A 14,507-nucleotide genomic window follows, 5' to 3' on the forward strand; every position below is an offset into this window, starting at 1 on the left:
GGCATATCTTTAGATTTACTTCAGACATGGAGAGAGAGAGAAACCAGGGTTAATATTAGTCTGGCATTTCCACGATGGAAAGCTATTCAAGCTGCAAAATGACTCCAAAATGAAAGAGCTAGTGCTTCTCCCTGGACTCCCTTAATGCATTCATTACTCACTAGCTGTCACAATTCTTATGTTTTCAACTGGAAGACATTCTCAGCTGCAACAAAAAAATGCTACTCAAGCATCGCAGATTAGACCTTTTATAGTTTGAGGAGTGTCCTATTATATAATGACAAAGAGTTGAGTTAAGTTTTTGGAACAGCTTTAAAGTCCTGTTATTGAACACTGTAAAATGGACTCACGGTGTGAGTCATCGCAACAAACTGTAAACACTTGTATATCCCCTTACAAAATGAATACTGTGAACAAACAAATATTCAGGTGACAAAGCAACATTTAGAGTCATCTGTCTGTCCAACTGGCAAATATTAGTCCAATATGCACTCTCCTATTGTTCCCTGAAGGGGAATTGTGGATATTTAGCTGATAAATGCTGCTTTATGTTCACTAATTAGTGCAAACTTTATCTGTCTGAACAGGTGGAGTGCAGTCCAGTCCAAAATCCTCCTGCTGCAGATGGAAACAAGGTTAATGGTGGCAATAAGAGAGAACCAAAACAGCTATTAATGCAGCTATCAAACCAAAACAATGACCCCCAGGAGGTGACCATGCTCTACTGAGCCGAGCTTTCATTTTTGGTGAGTCATCACTATGTACAACACCGTCTCCTTTACAGTATTTCACCTCTAAAAAGTATAGGGCACTTCCTGTTTCATGGCTAATGGTCGAAATGCTTTCTTGGGTTGCTTATATGTGATTTTTTTTTGGGAATGGTAATATGCAACAAGTAGTTGCTGACACAAGAGCCAGTCATGATTTAAATTGGAAGATATTCAAACTTTCAAACAACCAGACTACGAGATAAAGAGACGTTGCAGCTCTTTTATCTTTGTGTTTTCTTGGATGCTTTCATTGGCGCAGAAGATGTCAAAGTCAGTCATTTGTGAATCACGTTGTGTGACTCAGTGGATTTGCAAACAGAAAGCACACAAGGCATTTTGTTCTGTTTGCCATCTGCACCTCCATCAAGCTGGATAAACCCCCACTGATGCCCTCTGGCAGAGAGAAGGCAGGCAGCAGGTGCAGTGTGGCATCCAGCTCTGGTGATCATTCCATGTAGGCCGTTGCTGTGGCCCTCAGGGGGAAGAGCTGCCCAGGATCAATCCCCATGTCAGTACCACTTCCACACTGGCGAGGAGCCCTCGAGCAAGGCAGTGAATCCCTACCAGTTCAACAGATGCCGTGTGAGGAAAATTCCATTTTTCCCCGACACAGATAATGAAGAATGGCATAATCATCAGCCGGTTCCTCGATATGCGTCTGAGACATAGCAGTCTGAACACAGTTTAAATGTCTCATGCAAAGTAATGGAATTAGCAGAGCAGTTCAGTTTGGCTGTGTTATGTAACATCAAAGAGAGGGGGGGGAGTTAGCATTGGCCCATGCTTAGTGGACGCATATGGTCCACTGGAGTTAGAGCTCACAGTGGTTTACAAGCACATGAGACAGATGCCACTGAAACTCTTATGTACAGATCAAAGTGTAACTCCTGTGTCTCTCTCTCTCTCTGTGTGTGTGTGTGTGTGTGTGTGTGTTTATATTTGTTTTTGGTACCTCTTTGGGACCTTGAGGCAGAACAACATTCCTGAGGCTCTAGATTAAGTTAGGAAAAGATGTGAATTGTGGTTAGGCATTAACTGGATTAGGTTGTACAAATGAATGAAAGTCAATGCAAGAGTTGCAAAAAACAGTGTCTATATTCTGAAGATAATAGGATGGAATACAACCATGATTGTGTGCGTCATACATTTACTGTATATCTATTAACCTTCACTTTATAACACCTTTAAACTTTTGAGTCTGCTCACCTCTAACCTAGAAAGGTGGAGGCTTATTTGAGTGTAGCACTTTGGTAAGAGAATGGCTGCGATGTGTGACTAACAGACTGTGGTCAGCTGATTATAACTGGGCCGTATGACTACTGCGTCCTGCATGAACTAACGTGAGGCTTGATTTCACTGAAATATGAAGTTGAGATTTAAATAGCAGCCAGAAATGTTGCAAAAGGAAAGCATTTAGTGGAGGAAAAGGCTCATAAACAGTTCCAGGGGTGAGAGGAGAACCGATGAGCAGGGATGATGGGTGAATTAAAGCATCGGTGAGGAGCAATATTGATGAGATGAGAAGGAAGAATGGACAGCAGGATGGCTGGAGGTCATTGTGAAGAAGGAGTTGTAAATCAGGCACAAAGAAGTCCCTTGGTGTCTTAAACACACACACACACACACACACACACAAGGAGGTAAAGTATGAATCTGTGCTTGGAGTGTGTGGTTGTAAAAGTGCATAAAGCTGGAGGAGGAATCAGTGAGGCTAACAAGGTGTATTTTACCAGATGGCACATTAATGGCTCTTAATGGAAGGAATGCGATCAAAGATAGTTGGTCACTGTGTTACTGCTGAGGACGATGGAATAAGACATGTCTGTCGTCTTTTATTTCTTGGCTCTGGTAAATATACAGTCTGTTCCTAAGCAGTCAGGGATATTCAGGTCGGCATTTTCGAACTTTAAAGCAGGAAATAGCCTTTTATTCAGCATAAGTTGCAGGAAATGAATGTAAGTCACAAATGTCCCAAAGGAGGTCACTTTTATGTTGCTGTCTGATCTGATTATGCTGATGTGGCCTTTGTTTGGTGCTGTAACGCTTCAGAATCAAAATCGTAACGGGGACAGAATTTCAATCAGACTCAAAACAATGATACGAATATTAATAATATTTTGTTTTATTGAGCAGACAAATGCTAATTTTTCCGATTGAGCTTGTGGTGAATTGCGCAGCTTGTCCTGACTTCCCTTTGAAACGGCAGCGCTGGCAGACTTTCAGTCCTTTCATTCCCTTTCATTTCCTATGAGAAACAACAGCACCTTTGATTAGTGTCACAGGATCATGCATATTTCACACACAAGCAAACGCACAAATAGAGAACACAGTGGCACAGACATGCGCACAGCAGGCGATTCAGCGGGCAGTATGAAATGATGGGGAGTGATTTTTGTTCACATTAATTGTTCAGTGATTAAATAATGTATCCGGTTTGGTCACACTGGTAGTCTGTAAACAAATGAAACAAAGTACATTCACATGTGACAACAGAACACAACAAAACATGCAAATAAGGAAGCTACAGCACCAAAGCCACCCTTATACATGGGGGCACACCCAAAAATGGACAAGAGGGAAACGACTGAAAACAAAAGTTCCACATACCTGTCACGTAAAACAATGGGCAGCACAAATCATTACTGTGGAATTATACATATTAATGCATATTACAAAATAATTATTACACTATTACACTCAGTGCAGATTAATTCAAACTTCACTGTGGTTTTTCACTCAGGTTTTGTAATACAAGCAATCTGAACCATAAGTCTTGAGTCATGGAGAATCAAAAAAACAGGAATAAAGTACAACATAACTTAATGGATATTTTACAAGGAGTGTAGTATGTGTTGCGTAAGGGAAGTGCATTCATGTGTTCCAAACCTATGTGGCAAATACTATAATAGCCTACTGTACCAACAATGGTACAAATGGTCAACTTATTTCAGTTCAGAGTGGGATGTGCACTTGTTTTGTCCTTGTAGGAGTCCAGCATTCCTTGTGAAACTGAAAAATCTGCTTCTTTTGCATAAAGTAAAACAATAACATCCTCAATTTATCAAGCAAACGTGGAGTAGAGAAGATGTGCTTACAGATTATATATATGTTGTAGTGTGTTGACGTTAATTTTTCAAGACTTTGATTTAAAGTTCAAAGGATATTTTTGCACCAATGTATCACAGAAATGTCATGAGGGTGAATGATGCACTTGATTATTTTACGTGAAATATACACAAACTACTATTTTTCAATGGCTGCACCAGTGGGAAAAGTCACGTAGCTCAAATTTATTCCACATAATAATTTGAAACTTGGAACATGACACAAGTTTGTGGAAAAAAATAATCATGTAAAAGAATTGCCAAGTTTTGATAATAAACTGAAATGTAAAAAAAGAAGAAGTTGTGAACGTTTGCCAGTTCTAACAAATCTTTTGATTTTAGATCACTGCTCACACTGATGTCCATTTATGCTCTGAAAAATGAAGATATACATTATTCACAACATAATTAAGCATAAGATGTTTTTGTGGCCATATACTACTCTACATGTACAAGCAGGCACGGTAAAAACAGATTAATTTATTTAATCTTACATATTAAGAGCTTTTTAATGCACACACGTGCCAACATGTCCTCCCTTCTTGTGGTTTATAAGTTTACACATGCTTATAAAAAACAAGTTGTCCCCCAGAAGACACTTTGTTGAACAGATAAGTGCAGCGGGAGCTAAGATGACGTTTTTGTCCCCCTGTCCCCGGATTGACTGTATGAGTGACATTTCTACGCCATTAACACAACCAAGAAACCCAGAGATGAAATGCAATCTCTTAATGTGACATTTATAGCAATTTCCAATTAAAGGCCTCCATGCTGTGTTCTCAAGTGAAGTGGTCTCATGCAAGGAACAATGGAACATTATGTAGCTGAGTGACATTGTTATGGTTTTGTTAAGCAGTGACGAAAAACTGCTCTTACTGTAGTGCTGATGGATCATTGTCAGTTTTGCCACCAGCAGCTACAGACTCGGTGTGACTGAAAATACAAAAGTGTCCAGGGAAAGTGTCCAGAAGTGAACTCCTCAAATAAAAAAAACAGTATTTCAGCAGTTTCAAACTCCAAATGCTTCTTTTACCCACCAATAGTCCCTGAAAACAGCCTTTTTTCAGACGAAGGACACAGGATACAAATGATGTTGCACTGTTTCTATTCCCAAAGACAAAAATTGAAAATAAAATACTTCTACTGCAGCCACACATTTGCACTCTGCTCTCCTCATGCTACCGATCACAACACAAAGACACAAGGATCAATTACACCCAAAACAACAAGCTTATATATTGTTACGTTAATTTATAATCATGACACAGTGAAAGAGAGGCAAGACGAAAGTGAGGTGCAGGAAGTGTGGACCTATTCTCAAGCAAACCTATATTTTGTGAGGACATTCATTTTTGGCTGCTCCACACAAATAGGGTTAGGGGTTAGGCATTTAGCTGTGATGGTTACGGTAAGGTTAAGGGCCCAGGGAATGCTTTATGACTGAGTGTCCACACAAAGAATGCAAAACCTGTGTGTGTTGGGGGAGCAGGTGTAGGAGGGAAAAGAAGTGATGGGGTTTCCCTCCCTCTAGTCTCGGAGCAGATCTTTTTGAATGGATCAGGGTTCAGAGGCTCGTTTGTCATGTGGACAGCTCTGCCTTTGGCTTTGATTCTCTCACTCTGTGTGTGTGTGTGTGTGTGTGCGTGTGTGTGCGTCCGTGTGCGTCCCAGCACCCAGTGCGATCTCTCAGTCAGAAGGATTTTTAGATTGTGTTTGAATAATGTAAGTTATGAAAGATGGAATTCATTTACGGGCAAAAATAGCAACAGCCGAATGAATACCATGAGGTGTGACAGCACTTGTGTGTGTTTGTGTGTGTGTGTGCCGGTCCTGATGTTGTTTGTTAAATCCCATTACAACTGATGTGCCAAAGTGATAGCGCGTGCACGGCTTCGGTGACTGACGAGTGTGTGTTTGCGTGCGAGCATTATGCAAAGATCGCGATCTCCAGTGATGGCCTCGGGTAATTAGAAAAATGCTATCGCGCTCTTTGCCGACAAGAGGCAATTTGTCAAGGATTCTCCTGTGATCAAAGCACAAATCTCTTTGCATATAAATGTATTGCATTAACACTAATGGGCCTGGTTGTTTTGTCTAACTCTGTAACAATGTACAAGACCTGTTTGTGTGTACTTGACTCGGTGTCTGCTATTATCTGTGTAATACCCCCCGACTTTCATGTTCGATTTCACTATCTCTGTGGGCTTAGTCTGAGCCGGTGCACTTGTGCAAACGTGTGTCGCGTGCCAGCAATTTCCTCAGAGTACAGTGTCAACAAAGACCATTGGGGTCCCATCAGCAGTGCAGTGAAAGGTGCATCTTTTTTCCCCACAGTCACAGCAGGAACGCTTGATGTATTTCCTGAGCTTTCATTGTCTTTGTTGCCTACCTGTCCTTACATCCGCTCCATTGAGATAGATGAGTCTTCATGCTCCCATCACTGTGTGTCTCCTTGTGAATGAACTCGAGTCTGTGGCCAACAGAGCATAATAAGTACATAACTGACAGAGAGCAAGACAGGAAGTGGAGGAAGAATCTGGAATCATTCATCACACACTTCATGAGATATAAAGAGAAAGTAAGATTTCTGACATTTCCTACATGTCCTCTGTTGTCCTGTCCATCACAGTCTGTATGTGTGCTTTTTTATTGTTGATCCAAACAACGTTCGCTCTCTGGAATTAAGTATCCAGTGGATAAAACTTTAACCTTTAACATTGTTTCGTAGCCCAGTTCAGCTCTACACTGTTTTTTAACACAGTGCTGACTATGTTCGCTCATGTACTCTGATTTGTGTGAAACTATATGGAAACTGAATTGCCCTAATGGGATACACAAAATGATGTTTATTATTAATAAAACATTTCTCGACTTTAGCCACACGGAACACAAGCAAAGTGGAGCAACGGACCCACAATGCAATGCTTGATGCTGCTCCATTCAAAGTGAAGGGCAAGCGTTTCAGTCGATGCCTCCACCACGTACGCGTGAGGTGGCCGTGAACTCACAAGCAGAAAGGACGGCCTCTTTGTGGAGTTCTGTGTTTTTGAGATACCTTTCCTAGTTTTACCGTCAGCCTCTGAGACTAAAAATGTTACAGACCTCAGAATATAATTTTAATATGTTTAACACATAGTTTTTACAAAGGTATTTATTTCACTGGCAGCAGTTTGAGACCGTAGAGATTGTGCAATAGACTCCTGGTGCTTTTATTATCATTATTTTAATATTTATTATGAGTATCAGGTGCTTGCAATTTGTGCTTGTAAAGTGTATATGCTGTTCATTTTGAGTGTTCTCTTTTGTCATGTGTTGTTTATATCTCGGAAGACATTATTATATACAAATCGAATCCAAGACACATTTCCCCATGGGGACAATAAAAGTGTCCAGTATTTGAATTGAATTAACATCTCTATGACTGGAAATTCAGAATATAGACCTAATGTGTTCATATGAATTACTTCTAACCATTTTGTGATCAATGAGACTTTGATCAAATGTAATGTCAATGGACAATTAATTGTTGACTTTCAAAATACAAGAGGTTGCGCTTGAAATTTCTTATTGAAGTGTTAAGCCAAAAATCCACTTACAATGTTCAAAAAATGAAAGAGGTAGGACATCCTAAGTTAAGAAATAAATTAATGAGGAGGACAAAATACTCACATTTCTCTAGTTTAGTTTTAGCTTTCAGGAGATACACATCATTCCATTTAATCAACAGCATAACATCCAAAGATCCTTCATTCTGTCATAAACCAGCTGTTGTCTGTCACATGTACTTTTGAACACACATTTTGCCTCTAGTGTCAGCAACACAACTTTTTATTTGTTTATCATACAGTAAATGCTGTGACCATTGTTATCGTTAATTTGGCCTGCTTGTTATTTGGCCAAGTTTCCTTCCTCTCATTATATTTACTGTAGCTTCCCTCTTTTCCTGCCGCTGCTTTACCCATCGCTCCTCACTTCCTGCTCAGTGTCGTCTTGGGTTTGTGGTTCAGCATTTTTGACGTTTCTCTCCTGCAGAGCGATTAATTAGCCATCCACCTGTGAGACTGGTGTAGGTGGCTCATGGCACATCCTTCAGTTTTGTCTTGTCACCCCACTCTCTTTTTTTCCTCTCGTTCACAAACACAGAGTCACTTTCCATTCCCGGTTCCTTCTTTTACATTTTTATTCTTCCAGTCGCAAACTAATTACTCTATTTGTTACTCTCATGAGACGCCGTTGCAGTAATGATGGACTCCGCCTCCTCATTTTGGCCCATATTGGTTCTACATTTGCACACTAAGAGAAAACTAAATCGGATAGATGTCTACGCGGTGCACTCGAGGCTGGCTGTGTTCAGGAGTTGATCTGTATTCGAACCATGAGCGAGCCTGTAAGGGCTTAACATGCTGCATGTACAGAGGATAGAAAGCTGGGTCACCGGAGACTGAAGCTTTAGCCTGTGTTGGTAAAAGGATCAAACTCTCTGCTAGAGGTCGAGACTGAGAAGGATCAAAAATATGTGTTGTTATTTGACACATCGAATTCTGAGTTAGATTTCCATCACATGACCCGAGCAAAGGGAGAATATGGGAGGAAAGGAAAAAATGTTCCTGTATTTTCTTGTTAAGTGGAATGTAGATGTCAGATCCTTGGTTTGAAAGCACTTAGCATTCAAATATACAGCTTTAGATAATTTCATGCTCTTGAAAAAGAAAAAAAAAAACTAAGCTGCAGGAGTTTTTTTTTATTCTCCATAACAAATAGCACTCTATTTTAAACATTCATGTGCTTCCATAAGTGAGTGAAAAAGCAGAGTAAATGCTGTGGGAGGCTGTATTTGAGAGCTGCTGTAAGAGAGACCTGAGCAACAGCCATCAGTTCCGCCGATTAGTTTAAATTGTTCACGCTATATTCGGTCAACATCTCTTAGATGGATCATAGATGTTTTTAGAGCATATTCCACTCTAAATGGATACATGCAGCATAAATCCCTCTGAGAACCACAGGTTGGACCTCGTAAGTAGAAATTGGGGAGAGAACAAGGTGAGAAAAAACCACAGAGGAGGTTTTTGTTCCTCAGTGTGTTATACAGCAAACCTGCAGCATAAGGGGGGGAAATGGTTGTGTTTTTTTCCTGAGCTTCCAAGTCATTTACTTTGCATGAACTGCATGAGGAAAGTTGAAATATTGATGTTATTCCACCTTGGTTTTCACACAGGCACAGCATTCTGCCAACCCAGTGATATAAAACCTACAGTTTAAGAACGTGAAAGTGCAGTCACATGTACGCATCGCGATCACGCTATTGGAGGTCAGCAGGGCCCTCACTCTGTCATGGCTGACGATAAAGTTAGAGTTGCTAACGTAGCTAGAATAATATGGTGATTTTCCATTATACAGTTCTAGCTCGGCTCGACTCTACTCGTTTGTTTTTGCTTTTGGAGAGGTTCCAAGTGAGCTGAGCCGATACTAAAATGTGTTGTCGACTGATTGGCAGAGAGTGTCGTCACTGGAAGAATCATGAGCGCGACGTCCAATGGCCAAACTGTAAATCAGACATAAAAATCCATTTCCAACATTTTGCAAGAAAATTGCAAGAAAAAGGAGTCTGACGTATTTAGCGACAGCACAGCTTAAAAGCCGGCGATCGTGTGCCGAATCACAACCATTTCAGCTGTATTTCAGTTCAGTGACTGTGTCAGAGGAAGTCTGCGCTCCGGTCATGCAGGAAGTACTCAACTAATCTTTTAATTACCTGATTCTAATGATTCAGTACACCGAAAACAACTGCTTTGCTCACGTGGAGGAGGTTCGTTTTAATGGAAAACAACGTGCCTGATACCCAGACTGTGGAGAGTAGAGCCGAGTATTGCTAGAGCTGCAATGGAAAAGCAGTTCTAGTGATGGGATGTTTGCCTGGTCCATCATTGTTGGGTGCACTTTGTGAGGTCAGTTTAGACTGTGTAGTGTGAGCTCAACCCTCTTATTACCATCATGATATCCGCCTGGATTCATTTTGATTTTATGGCGGTAGAATTTTTCAAAAATGTTCAATGAGTGAGTGCCTCTGGCCCTTTTTCAGAGATAACTTTCACTTTCGATATCTGTCAGTATCAATCCATCCATCTTCATCTCCATCTCTATCTACCCATTTATCCTCCATATGAGGGTCACGCTGTGTGCTGTGCCAATCTCGGCTGACATGGGGCGAAAGGCGGAGTACACAGAACACCAGTCCATATTTTTTTTAATTTTCTAGATGCAAAATCCAAGTGGCAACTGGTCATGATGTCCCCATATGAATCTGATTCCTCTTTTGAAGTCTCCAGAATCGCAATTTGGCCTTTGCCATATTGATGTTTTCCAACTGGTAGTTCAGAGGCGTCACCTACTGGACTATACCGACTGTCCATCACGCAACATAAATTACATAATTATGTTCCCTACCATTGACTGAGACCATTAACTCCTTAGAATAATGTTTATTGAAATACTGTAAATTAAGTGAACCAGCGAAGTTGCTCCCTGGTTGCTATTCATCCTCAGGAGAACTGGAAAACTGTGCAAGCTAAAAGTTATTTAATTGGCCAGCACCTGTGCCAACACTTGAGCTCAGCGAAGCAACGCACCCGCAGTATAATTCAGCGAGGCTTGGCGTCTTTCGAAATGAATGAGAAAAGTTTCAGTTGACACTTTCACCGTGTCCGTGTGAGTCGCAGGTAAAAATGTACCCGCATTTTCTGTAAGGGTCAGCTGGTAAAATCATTCCATATCTTCTCCTGTCTCAGAAGTTCAACAAAGTGGCTGCTAGAGATTCACATCAAAGCAGCACAACAACACGAGGATCCTATAACCTTGCCAAAAGCAGTATCGTCCTTTTCTGAACACACACGGTCCACCAAAGTGAGATCCACCGAGCTTCTTGTTAACAACAGACGGCCAGAGTCAGTTTCATTGTGACTCTGACAGCTTTTCTCTTATATCACCTATAGCACAGTACACAGACTTTCCCAGGGAGACAGCAGGAGGATTCACTTCACTGGTTGAGTAATTTAATGATTGCTACCGTGGAGCGAGCAGTGGAGTCTTAATCGGCCTCTGCGCGCGTGTCTGCGTGCGTGCGCTCGTTACCACTTTTGGACCTTTTCTAACATAAACACTGACCTTGTCAGGACTAGTTGTCCTCATGGAGACCAAAACCTGGTCCTAAGAAGGCAGAACCTATTTTTTAAGGTTTTAACTTGGGGGCTTAATTTTGTGGTTAGGGTTGGAGATAGTGCCGGATGTCACTGCGCGTGGTGGTGTGTGACATTGGCAGAACAGAAGGTGCACACCGAATGTGTTCATAATTAATTCATTAAATTGTTAATTTGCTCTTTTGTTTGTTTGGTATCACCCAGCGCACATCATCACCAGAAGGGGAGGAAAGTGATGATGACTTCAGAATGTTTAACTGTGAAGTCATACAGACACAATCATTAAAACATATGCCTGATTTTAGCAAACCTATATTCTGTTACATGGGTTAGTTCAAACCTTTTCAGTTTCATAATTTCCCATGGTTTTGTGGCTTCACTAAATCAAAAATTGAATGATTAGAGAACACATCAAATCCAGTTACTTGTTTTAATGTTGTGCCTGATCGGTGTAAATGTGGATATTTACTCTCATGAAAAATATCCCAGTAACAACCCCTTAGATTTCAATCAAGCAGATCCCATTAGAGCAGAGTGCGGTAAATGTAGCTAAGCGCCACAGTGTGATTGCAGGGATTTGAACAATAATTAGTGATGATTACTGTGTAGTTACACAGGCGACATCGTCGCATCCTGTACTTCAGATCAGGAGACCATGGCTGTTCCCTTTGTTGAATTCTCAACACAATGAAATAAAGATTCTCTGAAATTATTTATATGTTAAATTATCTTTGATCTAAAACTGTTGGCTTAAGATTAATTTATTCCTGCTCTCGTTGTAATTTTATTTTATTTGCGCCAAGACAAATGTGACTTATTATCACTTTTCTGCTCATTCTTATCATTTTATCTCAATATTTTTTTTTCATTTAATGTATTTCAGTGTGTCATATTGTCTTTATTATACTTCCGAGTCTAATACAGTATAAGACCATCTTCCTGCTTCTTTTCTAATGCTAAAAGGAATCAAAACAAACAACGAAAAGGTCATAAATCAGTAACTAGGAAGTTTATGAAGTCTATATCGGATTGTATGTCCATGGCTTAGAGGGAGAAGATTAAAATTGATTGTTAATGGTTAAGTTCTTCGTCCTGTGGCTGCATAGTTGTTATTGATTAGATGCTGTATTCATGCCCAAGGGGGGGCTTGGTTTGACGAGCGATGTATTTTCAAGAATACTAGAAATGTTACCACCAACTATTTTGACATGCACTTAGTCATGCAGTATTGACAGCTTGCAGAAATAAAATTCTCTTGCCTTAAATCAGTAAAAAAATCCTTGTGCGAGCAATCAATACAAACCTGTAGCCGAGCCGTCGCACACTCTTGGGGCACAACTGGGCAGACGGAAAGCACTGGAGTAAAGAGTGAGAATCAAGGCGACAGTGAAATAATCTGAATGGCCTTTTCACAACTGTATCCCGAGAAAGAGCAAACTGTTCCAAAGCTGTGGTGTTTCCAGCGTTTCAGACAAATTGGTCCCCGTCTTGCCAGGAAATAAAGGCCAGAGAAAGTCAGGGAGAACGCATTATCCACAGGCCACCGAGCACATTTAGCAAGTAAATGCCACATAAAAACGGCTCATTCTACGAGTCCCTGTGCCTCTGCCATTTCATTTTAATTCTGATGTGGGGCAGGAGAAAATTTGCCCTTTTTTTCCCTCTCCAGGCATCAGTGGTTGGCAGATTGGTCAGGTGACGGCATGACTGACAGCCTTTAGTGAGGTGGCCCAGCACACTGCCAGACTGCCCAGGGCAACAAAATGTGCTGCTTCAGTCAGGGAATCTAAAGAGGATGTTCACTCGCACTGCTATGTATAACATTGTCTTCCAGCTATTTAAAGGTAAACAAAGTTGTGACATCTACTGGTAAGAATGCAGATTATAACAATAAAGAGCACAACGCTGCTCATGCCTCCCTTTTTCCAAGCACATTAGGGAACTACGGTGGCCTCTAACTACCATAAAGGATGTCATTCACAGTCAACACAAGTAATAGTATTACCTTGTTATTTCCAAGGTAATATTCATGTAATAATTATACCTTCACAGCAGAATATTTGGAAATTATCATATCATAAATGTAGAATTCATCCTCCCCTATGTCCCACACACTTTTTCCATGGTTATTACTTAGTGATATCTCTCACCTCTTCACCGTTGTTATCCTGGTTTTACCGTTAGAGCTGAAGTTTATTTCTTCAGTGTTGTGTACAGACTGTGGCTGCAGTTCTTCCTCACTGTCCTTCCTCTTTCTCCTCCCCTTTGGTGAAGTGACACATGACTGACGCAAGATTGTGTCTGTCTGCTCCGTACTCTCTCTCGCTCTCTTTCACTTGCTCTCCTGTGGTTTGTCGTTTCAGTGCTTTCACAGTGGTACACATGGGAGATGACTCTGGTTACAGTCCTGCCCTAAAACTCTGTGTGTGTCAACATAGAGCTGAGAGAGATGAAGAACAAGCGCAGGAACTGTCATCTTTGGAAGAACTGGGGTCAGAGTAGTTGAAGCAGCAGAGCTGAGGAAGACGTACGAAGGGTTTTAGTAATGTGATGTCACTTGAGCCGTGTTTCCAGCATGGTACGGTTTGGAACGGTAAAGCCCTTGGTAGGCAGGGTGTGAGCTGTGCCGATGGCCACGTTAGCGAGACATGTAGTGTGACGTTCTACTGCTGTGGGTCAGTCGTCACGAGGCAGGTTTGAAGTGATGATTGGTTTTATGTATTATTAATATGATTTGCATTGCTTCAATGTCCCTTTTTGTCGATTAATCATTTGAATTTTTTACACCCGTGCTCCTCCTGGTTGGTTGACGGTCACTTTGCAACACAGGCAACAGGCACACTACATTGTAGTTCAGTTGCAGCAGCAGGACCTAACACTAACACTTCAAAGTAGTTCTGTCTAAACAGTTGACACTTTGTGCAGACATTAAACAGCGTCAACATTTATTTAGAGCAATATTTTGACTCAAGTAAGTCATGATATGGACGTCAGCTCTGTTTCTCGCCTGAGAAAGGTCTATCTGTTTATGCTAACGTTGGATTTTATTCTCCAGTGAACAGTGTATCAAACTGTTTTTGTTGCTTTTTTTTTTGCAGACAGCTGCTGCTGTAAACAGAGCTATGGTGAGTCCCGTCAGATGTAAAACCAAAACAAGTGGCACTTTTCCATTAAACAGTTCTTGCGCGACTCTGCATGGCTTGACTCAGTTTCCTTTGCTTTTCCATTATTGATAGTACCTGCTACCTGGTGGTTATTTTGGTACCTGCTCTGGCGATGTGGACCAGAGATCTGAGTACAGTGGATGGGCTTAATCAGCATTGTGTGCACTCATTTGACAATGATTTGAAAGTAATGTCCATTTTGTTTGTATTTAAATGTTACACACTGCAGTTTTAGACCTCAGTTCCGTGTTACTCTTGAACTTCCTGGACCAGTTT

At 41.0% G+C, this 14,507-nt stretch overlaps 1 protein-coding gene across 2 annotated transcripts in view; it reads left to right on the forward strand.

Annotated features, from left to right (window-relative positions):
• Positions 1 to 14,507, forward strand: part of LOC131473877 (Kv channel-interacting protein 2-like) — a 155,557-nt gene that overhangs the window by 23,888 nt on the left and 117,162 nt on the right. The window contains exon 2 of one of the 2 annotated variants that reach the window (XM_058651468.1): positions 588 to 746. The exons of the other annotated variant lie outside the window; for it this stretch is intronic. The gene's annotated coding sequence lies outside the window, so the exon portion shown is untranslated. The remainder of the gene's footprint in view (positions 1 to 587; positions 747 to 14,507) is intronic. 2 annotated transcript variants of the gene reach the window in all.

This window comes from Solea solea, chromosome 15 (genome assembly GCF_958295425.1).
Source record: "Solea solea chromosome 15, fSolSol10.1, whole genome shotgun sequence".
NCBI lineage: Eukaryota > Metazoa > Chordata > Actinopteri > Pleuronectiformes > Soleidae > Solea > Solea solea.